Source organism: Marmota marmota, unplaced genomic scaffold, assembly GCF_001458135.2.
Source record: "Marmota marmota marmota unplaced genomic scaffold, marMar, whole genome shotgun sequence".
NCBI classification, from domain to species: Eukaryota; Metazoa; Chordata; class Mammalia; order Rodentia; family Sciuridae; genus Marmota; species Marmota marmota.
The window spans coordinates 60,873,955-60,887,668 of NW_026000026.1; positions in this window are offsets into that span (position 1 = coordinate 60,873,955).

The window sequence follows — 13,714 nt, forward strand, 5'->3', positions numbered from 1 at the left end:
TCTCTACCAGGTATCCCTTAGAAGAAAAAAGGCAAAGAAAAGAATGAGAAAACAAATCTAATCCATATCTCAGTGATCAGAGAAAGAATAAGGATAGGGAAACACTTGGAACAGAGAAATAAGGTGAGAGAAAATAAAACAGGACAAATGGTATAGAAGACTGAATGGAGAGAATATAAGCAAAGAAAGTAATGTGGGATGATTAAAAACATTCGTATGTACTCTTTCAAAGAAAGTCAATTACATTATAAAGTGAGCCAAGCCAGTTGGTCGGTGTCTTGTAAAAACAAGTTGAAACTTATGACTTTCAAAATTTTTAATTTTAACCAAAAAAAGTCATAAAAATCTATTAGGCTACATTGTGGAGAAAATGGATCTGTAACATTGGGTTGACCTGAAGCATGTGTTATAAATTTGACTAAAACATTCTTATGTGTGTCTGTGTTTTCTGTTAAATCAATGGCCAAAGACGACACTAGCTCTAAGAGAGTGTGGGAACATGACCTGCCAACAGAGGCTTTGATCTATGAACATAGACATCAGCAGTACAGGACAGATCCTTTCTGGTTAAAAAGCAGCTTTTGTCTGGAAAGTTCCCCTCTAGCAATACATAGACCAAAGCAAAAATATTAATAGGACTGGCGAGGACATGAGATCCAGCCTCTGTAACTGATTGTGGGTTTATTGTCTCACACTGTTCTAAGTCTTAGAAATGACACCATGTAAGTAAGGCCACATAAGCCCTATAAGTGGAAAGGGACAAGTATATATTGGCTCTCCTTATATTCTTTGATTTTGCATTTCTATGCTTTTCTTGTCTTTACCAGGTGTTTTAGTCAGCTTTGCATTCCTGTGACCAAAAGACCTAACAAGAACAACATAGAGGAGGAGAAAGTTATCTGGGGATCATGGCTTCAGCAGTCTCAGTCCATGGATGGCCGATTCCATTGCTCTGGGACCAAAATGAGTCATAACATCATGGCAGAAGAATGGAGAAGAAAAAAGCAGTTCAGGACATGACAATCAGAAAGGAGAGAGAGAGAGAGAGAGAGAGAGAGAGAGAGAGAGAGAGAGAGAGCGCTCTGCTCACCAGGGACAAAATATACACCCCAAGGGCAAGCCTCCAGTGACCTGCCTCATTGTCCAGCCACACCCTACCTGCCTACTTACCACCCAGTTAATCAATATCAGTGGATTAATCCATTGATTAGGTTAAGGCTCTCAACCCAATCATTTCACCTTTGAACTTTCTTGCATTGTCTCACTACATATTCAATCCATAACACCAGGGCTGTTCCCATCCAATCTCAGTGTTTCACATGAAAATAGGTTAGTGTTTGTAAATTATCTTTGAGGCCTCTCTTTATCTAATTTCCTTTTCCCTTAACTGCCCATTTACTTACAGTGAATAATAAATTTACGTTGGATGCATAATTGTGGACATTAGGAGTGAGAAAAGATATACTCTAAAGAAAGGGAAGAAACTAACATGTTTTAGTAAGGAAAATATTTTGGGTGTTTCAATGCCTCCTGCAGAAGGCATCAACTTCAAGTGCCTGCTGCCTGGTGACTTTGAGTTCCTCCTTTGCTGTAAAAGCAGAGCAGATATTCTGCTGAACAGAGCAGAAACAGAGCACCTCATGGAGAGTAGTAACCAATGTGAATAAATCATTGTTTCAGAATCTGACCTGAATTTCTCTTTTCAGCAGAAGGTTGTGTTCCTCTAACAGAAAGGTTTTAGAATACAAAAGTATATATGATTTCCTGAAAACAGAGGCTCGATATTATAGGCACTTCTAATAATAAATATGAATTCTTTGGCAAAAACAAGTATGAGGTTTTATTGATAAGTTGATTGTTGTACAGGAACTCTGGGCCATATTGACTTTAATAAAACATTAAGTGGTTTAATTAAATCATTAATTCCACCCTCAGTTCCATTTTTCAAAAGACACTCAATGTAAAAATAAAATGGTTTCTTTTTTTAGCTGGTTCTCTTTCTTCTATAATTCATTAAGATGAGTCTATAGATCAACTTATTGCTATTCTGCTATAAAGCACTTGCTGCCATTTCAGGAATATAGCACTTTATGCAGGATACAAGGAGATATTGATCTTCAGGTGACACCTTCCTTCACTTTTCATAAAAGGGATTTTTTAAAGAAAAAAATCTATAAAATGTGTATGAATGCTGAAGTTTATGTCACAACATTCTTATAATATTAGTAAAATAATTATTAGCTTGTTTCTCTGTTGTGTGGGGAAAACATGAAAGATATAAGCAATCTAAAGTATATATGATAGAAGTTATCATATATTAACTTTTTAAGTTAATTTTAATTTTTTAAAAGTAATCCATGACAATTATAAAAATTAGAAGGCTTATTTAGGAAACTAATAATCTTCTTTCTCATTTTCATATACCCTAGTCTCATTCCCCAGAGGGAACCACTCCTTCAAGTGTGCAACTTTCTGTATTTTAAAATAATATGCTGTTTTATCTTAGATCCTTAAAAATAGATCCACTAAGAATTAATGTTTTGGTACTTTATTTGAAGGGTAAAAGCTCAGGGAGGTGAAGGTGTGGAAAAAGAGAAGAGAGACAACCCATACCAAGAAGCAACGCCATGTAATGTCTTACCATGCCTGGCAGATCCTGAGCAATCATTTTAGCATGTGGACTACTGCAGTGGGCTGTGATGCATCACCCCATGCCCAACACTGCATATATGGGGGAACCTAAGAACTAACATGTTTGGGTTCCTTTTGTCTCCATTTGCTCTAGGTCAGGGTTCACACCAACTCTCCTATACTTCAGAATCAGGTCATTCAGCCCCCTGGTGGACCCAAAGGAGGGACCAGCACACTCTGTGGTATTGCACTATATTAAGGTCCAGGAATAAAGGGGTGATCTGGCAGATAGATTCAGATGTAGAATGTGTGGATCATACAGGCTCTGGATTTTATCTTGGGTCCAGCCAATTGGGAAGCTTGGCAAAAAATGGAGAGGGTGTGGTGGCCTTTCAATCTGGGGTGCAGACAGCAACTTTGGAAAGGAGTAGTGGTAATTGAGGGAATGTGTGAGATAAAGACTGTTTTATATCTTGAATTATCAACTTAAGACATTACACAACTGAATTCTTGGTATTGACCAGTGAGTGTAGTCTTTCCTTGGTATCTGTTGGGGAGTGGTTCTAGGAATCCTATAGGATGCTAAAATCCACAGATGTTCAAGTCCCTTCTGTAAAATGGCATAGTACTTGGATATAACTTATGCTCACCCTCCTGTATGCTTTAAATCATCTCTAGATTACTCAACAATACCTAATACAATACAAAGATTATGTACATAGTAACATTTTATTAGGGAATAATGAAAAGAAAAAAGTCTGTACATGTTCAGTACCAACACAACAGATTTACCAAATATTTTCCATGCACAATTGGTTTAGTCTGTGAATGTGGAACCTATGGATTTGAAAACAATGCACATCCTTACAGCTCCTTTCTTCTCATTTCTATTCCAATATAGTTATATAACAACTTTTGTTTAAAGTAAGAGGTAGTTTGCATTGTTATGACTCAGTGAATTATGTTATTGCTAAGCTAGGTGTTCAATATAATTAAAGTTTTCTATGCAATTTTCTTTTTTAAAAAAATGTTTAGTGATAGATGGACACATACCTTTATTTTATTTATTTATTTTAATGTGGTCCTGAGGATCAAACCAAGTGCCTCACATGTGCCAGACAAGTACTTTACCACTGAGCCACAACCCCAGCCCCTCCTACATTAGTTTCATTTTTCCAACTACTGTGTTTTTATTTGCATTGTTTTCTAAGTACCTGTTCTAATATTGTCCATTATGCCTGGCAATGATCTTTTTCCCTAAATCCTTGCACATATTAAATAGTCTATAAATTCTTTAAAAAAAATTTTTTTTCTGGACTCTTGGATCCTCCTACTTTAATCTGGACTGATTGCTTTCCAGTTTAATGGAATCCTTATTTTCTGAATCTCATGTTTATTTGTTTTGGTCGAATCCCATATTTTTCTGGTTGAGTACTTCCAACAGTGTTTCCAAAGAAAAATGTAGAAGACGCTTCTAGTTCCCCTTCGTAATTGGTTTTCTTTTCACCCTGAACAAATGGAGAGTGACATTTCATGGCCTCCTTGCAGTTGTATAGGGTCATTGATTAGTTTTGGCCACTGGGCTGTCTGTCATAAGCCAAACCAATTTCTTTTCTTGTGTAGGAAACCTTATATTGAGAAGATCAGAAATAATCCTGGATTGCTGAATTCCCACAGAAGAGACTTGCCCTGGAAAGTCTGCTGACTGACGCTGTTTTAATACCTGTTCCTTTGTATGCAACCTCACTATTCTCTCTGAAACTTTAAGTCCTCTACTTATCTCTTATATTTGAAAATTTCACCATGATGTATAATTGGTGTGGGTCTTGTGTGTGTGTGTGTGTGTGTGTGTGTGTGTGTGTTGGACACTCTGGGGGTCTTTTGGAGAATTACATCATTTATTACCTGTGGTCAAGTTGAAATTGAATCTTCTCTGAGAATATAATTGATATATTTTTCAATTTATTTGTTGTTCCCTTCATTATTTCCAGTTTTTCTGTTTTTTCTTTCTTTTTTGTTTAAAAAAAAATCTTTCATCTTGCAGGTTTCCCTAAATAGTCTGGTGATATCTGCTGTCCATTTATTTAGATATTAAGCATCAAGACCTAAATGTACAACCGTGTGCCTAGGTGGTGCATGTTTACCTAGAAACAGTACACTAGACTTTTTGGTGAGAGAGTGTCTCCAAATATCAGTATCTCTAGATCTTTCCTTTGAAGTTATTCATGTTCCCCGTAGGAGATTCCCTAAATTTCCTTCCTCAGTCAGTGAGAGCAACCCTGACTGGTAGCCTTTTTGGCAAAAGACAGAAGAAGGAACTACCACCTTTGAACACGGAGACTTTCTCCAGTTTCTAAGATGTCTACATCTGAGACTGTGGTTAACAGAGAACAAATGTCTGGACTTTTATCATGGAATGAGAAGATGGTTCCTCAGTTTCAAACAATGGGAGAAAGACGTACCCATGGAGAGGTGAACTGGAATGAGCTACTGCGGCTGTAACCATTTACCACAAATTTGGTGGCTAAAAACAATGGAAATTTTTTTTTTCTCACAGATCTACAGATCAGATGTCCAAATCCAGTTTTACTGGACTAAAACTCATGTATCAACAATGCAAATGCCAGGAAGAAATGCATTTCCATAAGTCTTCCCTCTCCTAGAGGCTGCAGCCATTCCTTTGTTCATGACCTTTTCCTAACTATGACCTCTGTTTTCCTTGTTGCATTTCCTCTGATTTCAATTCTCCTTCTTCCTTTCCTTTATAAGGACCTCATGATGGCTTTGGGCCAATCTGAAGAGTCCAAGATAATCTTCCAATCTCAAAATCCTTAACACATCTATGAAGGCTCCCCCCACCTCCTTTTTCTAAATCAGGGATTAAAGTGTGGGTAACTTTACAGGAGCATTTTTAAGCCCTCCACAGATATATAAGTGTGCTTCTGCACACCCACATATTGAATAGCTCAGCCTGCCAGAAGACCTGAGAGCAACTATACCACAATACTGATGAATATAACCAGTGACTGGATCTTAGCACTAGTTGTATTTTGGGTTTTTTTAGGAGGCATGTTCTAAGAGAAACTTTTATTGGGCTTCCTTAAGAGAAACTTTCATTGGGCTGCCTTAGTTGGGCTGCCCCGGGCAGGGTGTGACTTAGTGAAGGTGGCTACTAAATAGTTGACAGTTGACAGTACTCTTACTTTCAACTAAAAGGAATGAGGTGATATGGTGATATGGTTGATTCCAAGGCTGGTCTGGGAAAGCACAGCGAATCCAGAACAGCCTTTTGTAAAGATGTTCATGTGGACATGTCAAATGGATACAGAAATCAGTCCCACTGACCAAATGTGAGACAATTTGATCATCAGGGCCTCACTAAAGTTGCAGAAGCTGGTGTTGAACTTGCTCCTCCTGTTTCAGCCTCCCCTGTTGCTGGGATAACAGGTATATGCCACCACATCTAACTTATAATTTTAATCTTAAAATGAGTAAACATGAAAATAAACAAAATTACAGGGATAATACAATGAAATAATTAACTAGTAATCAGTTATTGGGTCAACTGGTGAATGGGATCTGAGGATTCCTTAGTGGTAATTTATCAATGTTGATTTCTTGATTTAATGGTTGTACCGTGGTTGTATAGAATGCCCTTGTTTATAGGAAGTACACTTTAATGTATTTGAGTGTGATGATGAATCATGATGCCAACTTATTCTTGAATTATTCTGAAACAATTTTTGGTGCAATACGTGGAACTTTTATGTAAATTTGATATCATTTTAAATATTGAAGTTACTACTCTTAACTTTTGCCAAGCACCTCATACAATTGCTTCCAGATTGATTATTAGTTCTCTCTCTCTCTCTCTCTCTCGAGAGAGAGAGAGAGAGAGAGAAAGGAAAGGGACAGGGTTGAAGTAAAGCACAAAATGAGGGAATACAAATTTATGGAACCACATTTCTTTGTCTCCTACCCATCCTGAGAACTGACGCTCAAGGTTTATTAATTTCCCCTCAGACTCTATTTTTCTCATTTCAATTCCATTCAACCCTAAAAAACTAAAACTATAGGCCACTGATTTGTTTTCTCACATTTTATTTCCAGTACCCATCCCAGTTCCTGGCACATACATGGTTCAATGGTCATTTAAAGAATTGATGGTGCCCTCTGGAAATAATTCAGGCAACAAAGCCTTAGAAAATAACTTAGTTCAACCTTCATTTAACATTTTCCACTACTATGAGAACAAAACGTAAAAAGAGTCTTTGTTTGTTTTGCTTTCTATGTTGTTATTTTTTAATGAGATAATTCTATTTATGGCCCCTCCATCTGCACACATTTTCCTGAACAGTTCCAGTCAATTAGCTTCCAGGAAATTTTGCTATATGACGAGTTCTTCTTTTCCAGTTTTTCTTACTTTTTCCTGCTACAGTTACCACCTCCCTAGGATTTATGGAAGAAATTGGTTTTCCAACTTCTCTTCAACATGTTGACTCCAGGTAAAATAATTTTTCTTAGGTCTTCATGAAAATAAAATGTAACCAGTAAATGCATTCTACAGTCATGTATAACTAATTAAAACAAATACAATTTTTTTAAAAAAAGTAACCAGTTTTACCTCTGACCAAAATTTTGTATATTTGCTATGTAAATCCCCTTCATTATCAACCCTTAATTCAAATCCTAATAACTGAAATTAAAATTCTAATAATAACAAATAATGATTTCTAGGTGTCAATCATTGTGCTAAGCTATTTTATGTTTTAGCTTACCACTCCTTACAACAAACTCATGAGATAGGTAACAATTTTATGTAGATATAGCTGAAGAGACAGATATAAAACTGAGCTTCTGACAGTGATTCCCAAGTCATGGAAAAATGGACTGCCAAGTAGCTGCTGCTCTTGCCTCCATCCGAGAGTTGGCTGTGCAAATGATGCTGTCTTTCCAGCTATCAGTTTAGAACCAATCTCACAAAATGAATGCTCTTATCCTGCTATGTTTCTACTTACTCAGTTCCAAATTCAGGCATGTATTTATTTATCTGATTCATAGTACCAAAGATCATATCTGGACCCAAGTTGCCATGGAGTTTGGGAAGTGTCCTTCTCAGCTTTCTATCTCTGTGATATAGGAAGGAATACAAAAAAGGGCACTAACATAGATGTAAAGTAAGCTAATTCTCAGTACACCACAGAGGAACTTCACTGTTTGATGTGGTTTAAATGGAAGTGTGCTTATGGCCTGTTTGTAGATACATCCTGGAGTAACCTCTCACTTTATTTTCAACATTTGAGTTCACACAGTCTTCACAGTGATTATCATTATTACATCTATATGAATAAGACCTATTTCCACAAGTCTGTGAACCTATTTCCTCCTTCCCCCTCCCCTCTAGCTCTAGTAGTTTCCAACCCAGATAGTGCATTTCATTGCCTTCTGGTCACTGATTTCCTGGTTTCTCAAACACAGAAAAATGCAGTCTTCCAATCCTCAGCTTCGTAGTGATACAAGGATTGTGTAGCTGTGCTCATCTCCAGCTAAGACTTCCTGGAGGAGAAAACTTAAGTCTCCGCTGTGGTTTATTCTTACTTAATACCATATAGAAATTATAGCTTAGCACAGTCCAATAGAAATATGTTGTAAGCCACATATATAATTTAAAATATAAATTAAAAAAAACTAAGAAGAAATAGGTATAATATTTAAGCCAACACTTCCAATATTTTATCACTTTAATATATAGCCAATATAAAAAAATCATTAGTGAAATACTTTTTTTGTGGTACCAAGTCTTCTAAATCTAGTGTCTATTTTCTCTTCACTCACATCATTTGTGATCTTTTGCTCCTCTTTCAAGGAACAGAAGGTCAGTTTTTGCTGGAGCTAGACATGTACTGTTTATCACATTCTCCATTTATGCTGCTGAACTCACAATATCTCCTGTCATTCATTTTAGAAGTACAACATGCTTGTCATTTGGGGGCAAGAGAATTGATTTTACTCAATATTTGGGAAGTTTTCTTGTTCTCACATGGTGTCATTATAATGGAGTACTCTTAATGCAATTGCCAATGTCCTTTGGATTTTTTTAAAAAAATAACATTTGAATAGCTTATCATATGAAATAATACAGACATCCCCATTGTGTAACACTTGTGTAACACTAGTCATTATTCCTTTTGGAGATACATTTTGGATACATGGAGAACTCAACACACTATCTTATGGATAGGCTCTCAGTCTGCCAATGCTCAACCTGTGGTTCTGTGTTGATGCATTAACTTCAGTTCTTTGGGAGAGAATAAAAGGGAACCTAATGCTTTTCTCTAGATTCTCATTGCTTTTCTGTTTTCTATTTTTTTTCATTTTTAATTTTTTACATATGACAACAGGATGCATTACAATTCATATTACACATGTACAGCACAATTTTTCATATATCTGGTTGTACACAAAGTAGGGTCACATCCTTCGTGTCTTCATACATGCACTTAGGGGAATGAAGACCATCACATTCCACTGTCTTTCCTATCCCTATACCCCCTCCTTTTCCCTCCCTCCCTCCCCTTTTCCCCTTGGCCCTATCTAGAGTTCATTTAATCCTCCCATGTTCCCCCCCACANTATATATATATATATAATTTATTTATTTATTGTATTGCTCATTTACTGTTAAGACTTCCCAATTAGAAGGTAAGATCCTTAATGAAAATGGAAAACTTATTTACAAGGTTATTATTCCTTAGTGCCTGATAAATAATGAGTTTAAACAGGTAAAAAATTATTCCTTAGTGCCTTGATAAATAAATATTTATCAATTGAATGATGGGCTATTGCTGCTTTTACTGATGTGCATGAGAAAAATAATCTTACATAGGTGTGTCGGAAGACTACATTTATTTCACTTGGTTTCTAAAGCAGTTAGACCTTAAAGCAGGGCATGATAGAGCAATGATCTTATTTGATATGACATGTTTGTTCATTCTCAGTAAAAGGTACAATATTTTACCTCTCTAGATATTCACTGATTAGCACCTGGATCTTTTTTAGTTGAACTGATGTACACAGAATTCTAAGCTACTAATGCATTTGGAAGCAGGTACAAGCAGTTAAAAGTAAAAGCAAAATAATTATAAATGGAAAAAATGGATTTTGTCGGGGAAAGGAGGAGTTTCTAATTTTTATTGATACTTTGCTGAATTGGGGTAGGGAAATTTCCTCCTTTCTTTTTCTTTTTTTCTTTTCTTTATTTTTATGTGGTGCTAAGGATCGAACCCAGGGCCTCACATGTGCTAGGCAAGTGCTCTACCATTTAGTCACAATCCCAGCCCGAAGAAAGATTTTTTAAAGTTGACTAAACACATACACATACATTCCTTTCAAAAGATCAGGAAGATATGAGAATAAGAAAAATAAACCTGAAAACAAACCATTAGTGTAATTGGGGGAAAACCTATAATTAACTAATTCATAGAAAATGTAATAATGCTGAAAGAACTAGAGCTATATGTTAATGTATTGTGCAATTAGTATGAGATTTCATATGTAATAAATACTCCAGAGGAAGGTGATAGAAACAAGAATAAAAAGTCCATGTGGGTAGAACCAAACTATCAGATCACATTACCTTATGTTACTGAAAAGAGTAGAGTAATTCCAAGAACTAAGTTCTAATTTATTTTATAGCATAAAAACATACAGCCTGGATCATTTTAAAGTAAAGTCATAATTAAGATGAATATAATTGAACAGATTCACTGAGCAAAACATTTTATTTAATCTGCAAGTTGAGAAACTGATGAAGCATGAAAGACAAATGTGCATAACCAGTTGGAAAGTCTGAGAGGGTGATTTTAGCAAAATAAAGGATTTGGTGTGGTTCAATGGAATTTGCCCAAGAGGGTTCCCATTTCAAATTCACATTCACAATGTAACTGCTGCTTGCTTTGCTGACAAATCAACACAGTAGTGGAATTCTGTACAAGGACACATTTTCAAATCAGTGTTATAAAAACAATGTCTACCTTCTATTGTGTTATATCAATAATTTTAAGTATAGCTGACTATATCTTTTTCATAATCTCAAACTGCATTGTAGTTTATTATAAAACACACTAATCTTTTGAAAGTATGGGATAATGGATTGCTCAGGAGAAACAATAATTCCTCAAGAACTATTGCCTAAATAAACTAGCTTTGAAATTTATTTTTGGGTTGGTTCTACTTAGTACAAAAATAAAGGGAGAAAATTAAATAAATGAGTATCAAATGACTTGTTGCAGGTCATAATAGTCAGTTTGTATCAGAACAGAACCAGTATCATAAGCCACAGCTGAACAATTGTGGTCTGTAGCTGCACTTGGTTTAATAAAGTCTTTCGTCTCTGACATAGAATTTTTAATCTTCTGCAAGTATTCCTCGAATGGAGACCGGCTAACTCATTAAATTATAGACATTTTGGTGGGAATTCTTTGGCTTCTACGTCTTCTCCACAGTATTAAACTCATATAAGTAGGATGAAATCCCAAGAGTTGGCTTCCTAAAGACTCCCTTTTTTGGAAATACACTATTTCCCTACTACTTCACTTCAAATAAACATAGAGTTTGGGCTGCAGAGTTCCCAATCTATTTTCTTATGTGACCTTATCTCTTTGATCATGAGTATTTGGTTTCTTAATTTATTGGAACTGGAATTGAAATAGATAAATTATTCTCTCACAGGGAACTGCACCTGAGAACATAGAAACTTGAACTGAGAACATCTAAGGTATTCCTCCATATGGGTGAGGAGTCAGAGAATGGCAGTTTGTGTCATTCCTAAGGTGACACATTTCTCTGAGGACATTCACTGTTTACACCAGTTGTCCCAGTATATTTACTAGTAGTGTCTTCTCTCAAAATGTTCTAATTTAGAAACTAAATTACATGGTCACATTAATCACTCAGTATTGTGATGGAAAATAATGAAGCTCAACTTGAACAACAACTACATAGGTATCATTCTGGATTCCATCATACAAGTCAAGAGACTCAATTTTCATAATTTGGTAAGAGTAGAGAGTCAGAACTTACCAGTATAAGAGAGCAAGTGCCTTTGAACTATGAAGGCTCCCATCTTTATATTCTATAAAGGGGGAACCACCTTTCTGAAATTAGGTCTCCTATACTGTTGCTGAATAGGTAGGCACTTGCTATTAATGCTGGTATGCAGAGTAGTTGTCATAATTTGGTAAGAGTAGAGAGTCAGAACTTACCAGTATAAGAGAGCAAGTGCTTTGAACTATGAAGGCTCCCATCTTTATATTCTATAAAGGGGGAACCACCCTTCTGAAATTAGGTCTCCTATACTGTTGCTGAATAGGTAGGCACTTGCTATTAATGCTGGTATGCAGAGTAGTTGTCCCTAACACCCAGGTTGTAGGTACGATTGCTACAAAGGATTTGCCATCCTGTATTCTGGTCATAGAAGCATGGAGGTTTACAGTCTTTGTGTGGATGCTGATAAGCAACTGGGACTGTCGCTGGGGTTTAACACTCATGATACATTCACTAATGTTGTATATCAACAAAAGTCAACTTTCAGGGAGAAAGAAGAATGAAACAGATGCATAAAGAACAGCAGAACAGGGTTGAGGTTGTGGCTCAGGGTTAGAGTGCTCGCCTAGCACATGCAAGGCCCTGGGTTCGATCCTCAGCACCACATAAAAATAAACAAATAAACTAAAGGTATTGTGTCCAACTACAACTAAAAAATAAATGTTAAAAAAGAACAGCAGAGCAGAAAAAAGGGTACACTGAGTTTCTTCTTATGTTCCACACTCTATTTGAGCTGCCCCTGATATATGTGACACCATTTCCTCATAATTACAATGGATTTATAGTCCAGTTCTCTCCAAAAGCTTTCTGTAATTTTCAGTTTTTAAAGTCCCAATATCACTGTGAATCTAAACTGAAAATAATATTAAATTTCATCTGTGATCAGATCAGTAAATGAAATTCATTTTTTTATGCTTTTTATTAGATGAATATTGAATGTTTAGTGTGTTTTCAACATTGTGTGGGCTTCAGGGCATACAGTAAACCAGATAAACATATTCCTACTTCCTTGAAGATATCAAACTAATAATTATAGATGTGAGATATTCCCATTCTGCTTCAAAAGATTGATCAAATAACTTACTAGAGTATTCAAAGCCTTGTTTATGCATTCAGGGTATCCATCTGCTTTGGGTTAATAGTCTGTGAAGAGTCATTGAAATGAAAACTCTCTGCCCAAGAATGGATTCTATTCTAAACAGACAGACTTGAAAATATATGAAAAGATGTGAGTTACCCCAAAATATCTATGTGTAAATATGGAAATATGCTTATGTATATATGATGTAAATTTTTGTTATGATAGTGTTAACTTTAAAAAATTGCTCTACCATTTCATTACTTTTTGCATCCTATGATAGACATTTCACTTGATAGGGTCTTGTGTGGTTGCTAGGAAATATCACATGAAAAAATTATTCTACTATGTTAGCCAAACCTCTATGGAGAAAGGGTTTTTGTTTTGTTTTGTTTTTTCCCTGAAAATTTAGGGGCATAAATATTGTTCCAAGTCTAAGAGAAACTTTAAGGGTGATTTGGAGATATGGAATACTTGAAAAAATTTTCTCAAGCTCTGTAAGAAAGTCAAGTAAGATTTCTTTTAGTATTCCCTTCTTAAGGCAACAAGCCATTGCTTTTTTTTTTGATATGCATTAATTTATTTTCACTGAATATAATTCTGCTGGGAAACCTAAGTGCAGAACAGTCCAGAAATTTCTCTTCAGGTGTGAACACTGTCAACAGATGGGGCAGAACAGGCCTGACAGGGCACCTGTGAGAACATTTTGGTTTTAGGTTAGGGGTTCTAGGGATATAATGGAAAATCTCCCAAGTTTATCAAAAGTTGGGGTAGTGAAGTTTCAACAGTTGTAGGCTAGTATTTGGAGTTTTAAAAAGGCAAAAATCTGAAGAATATGACCCAGGAAGATTAAAACTATACTTGACTCTCTCTCTCTCATGTCCTCTTAAGATAGAACCTG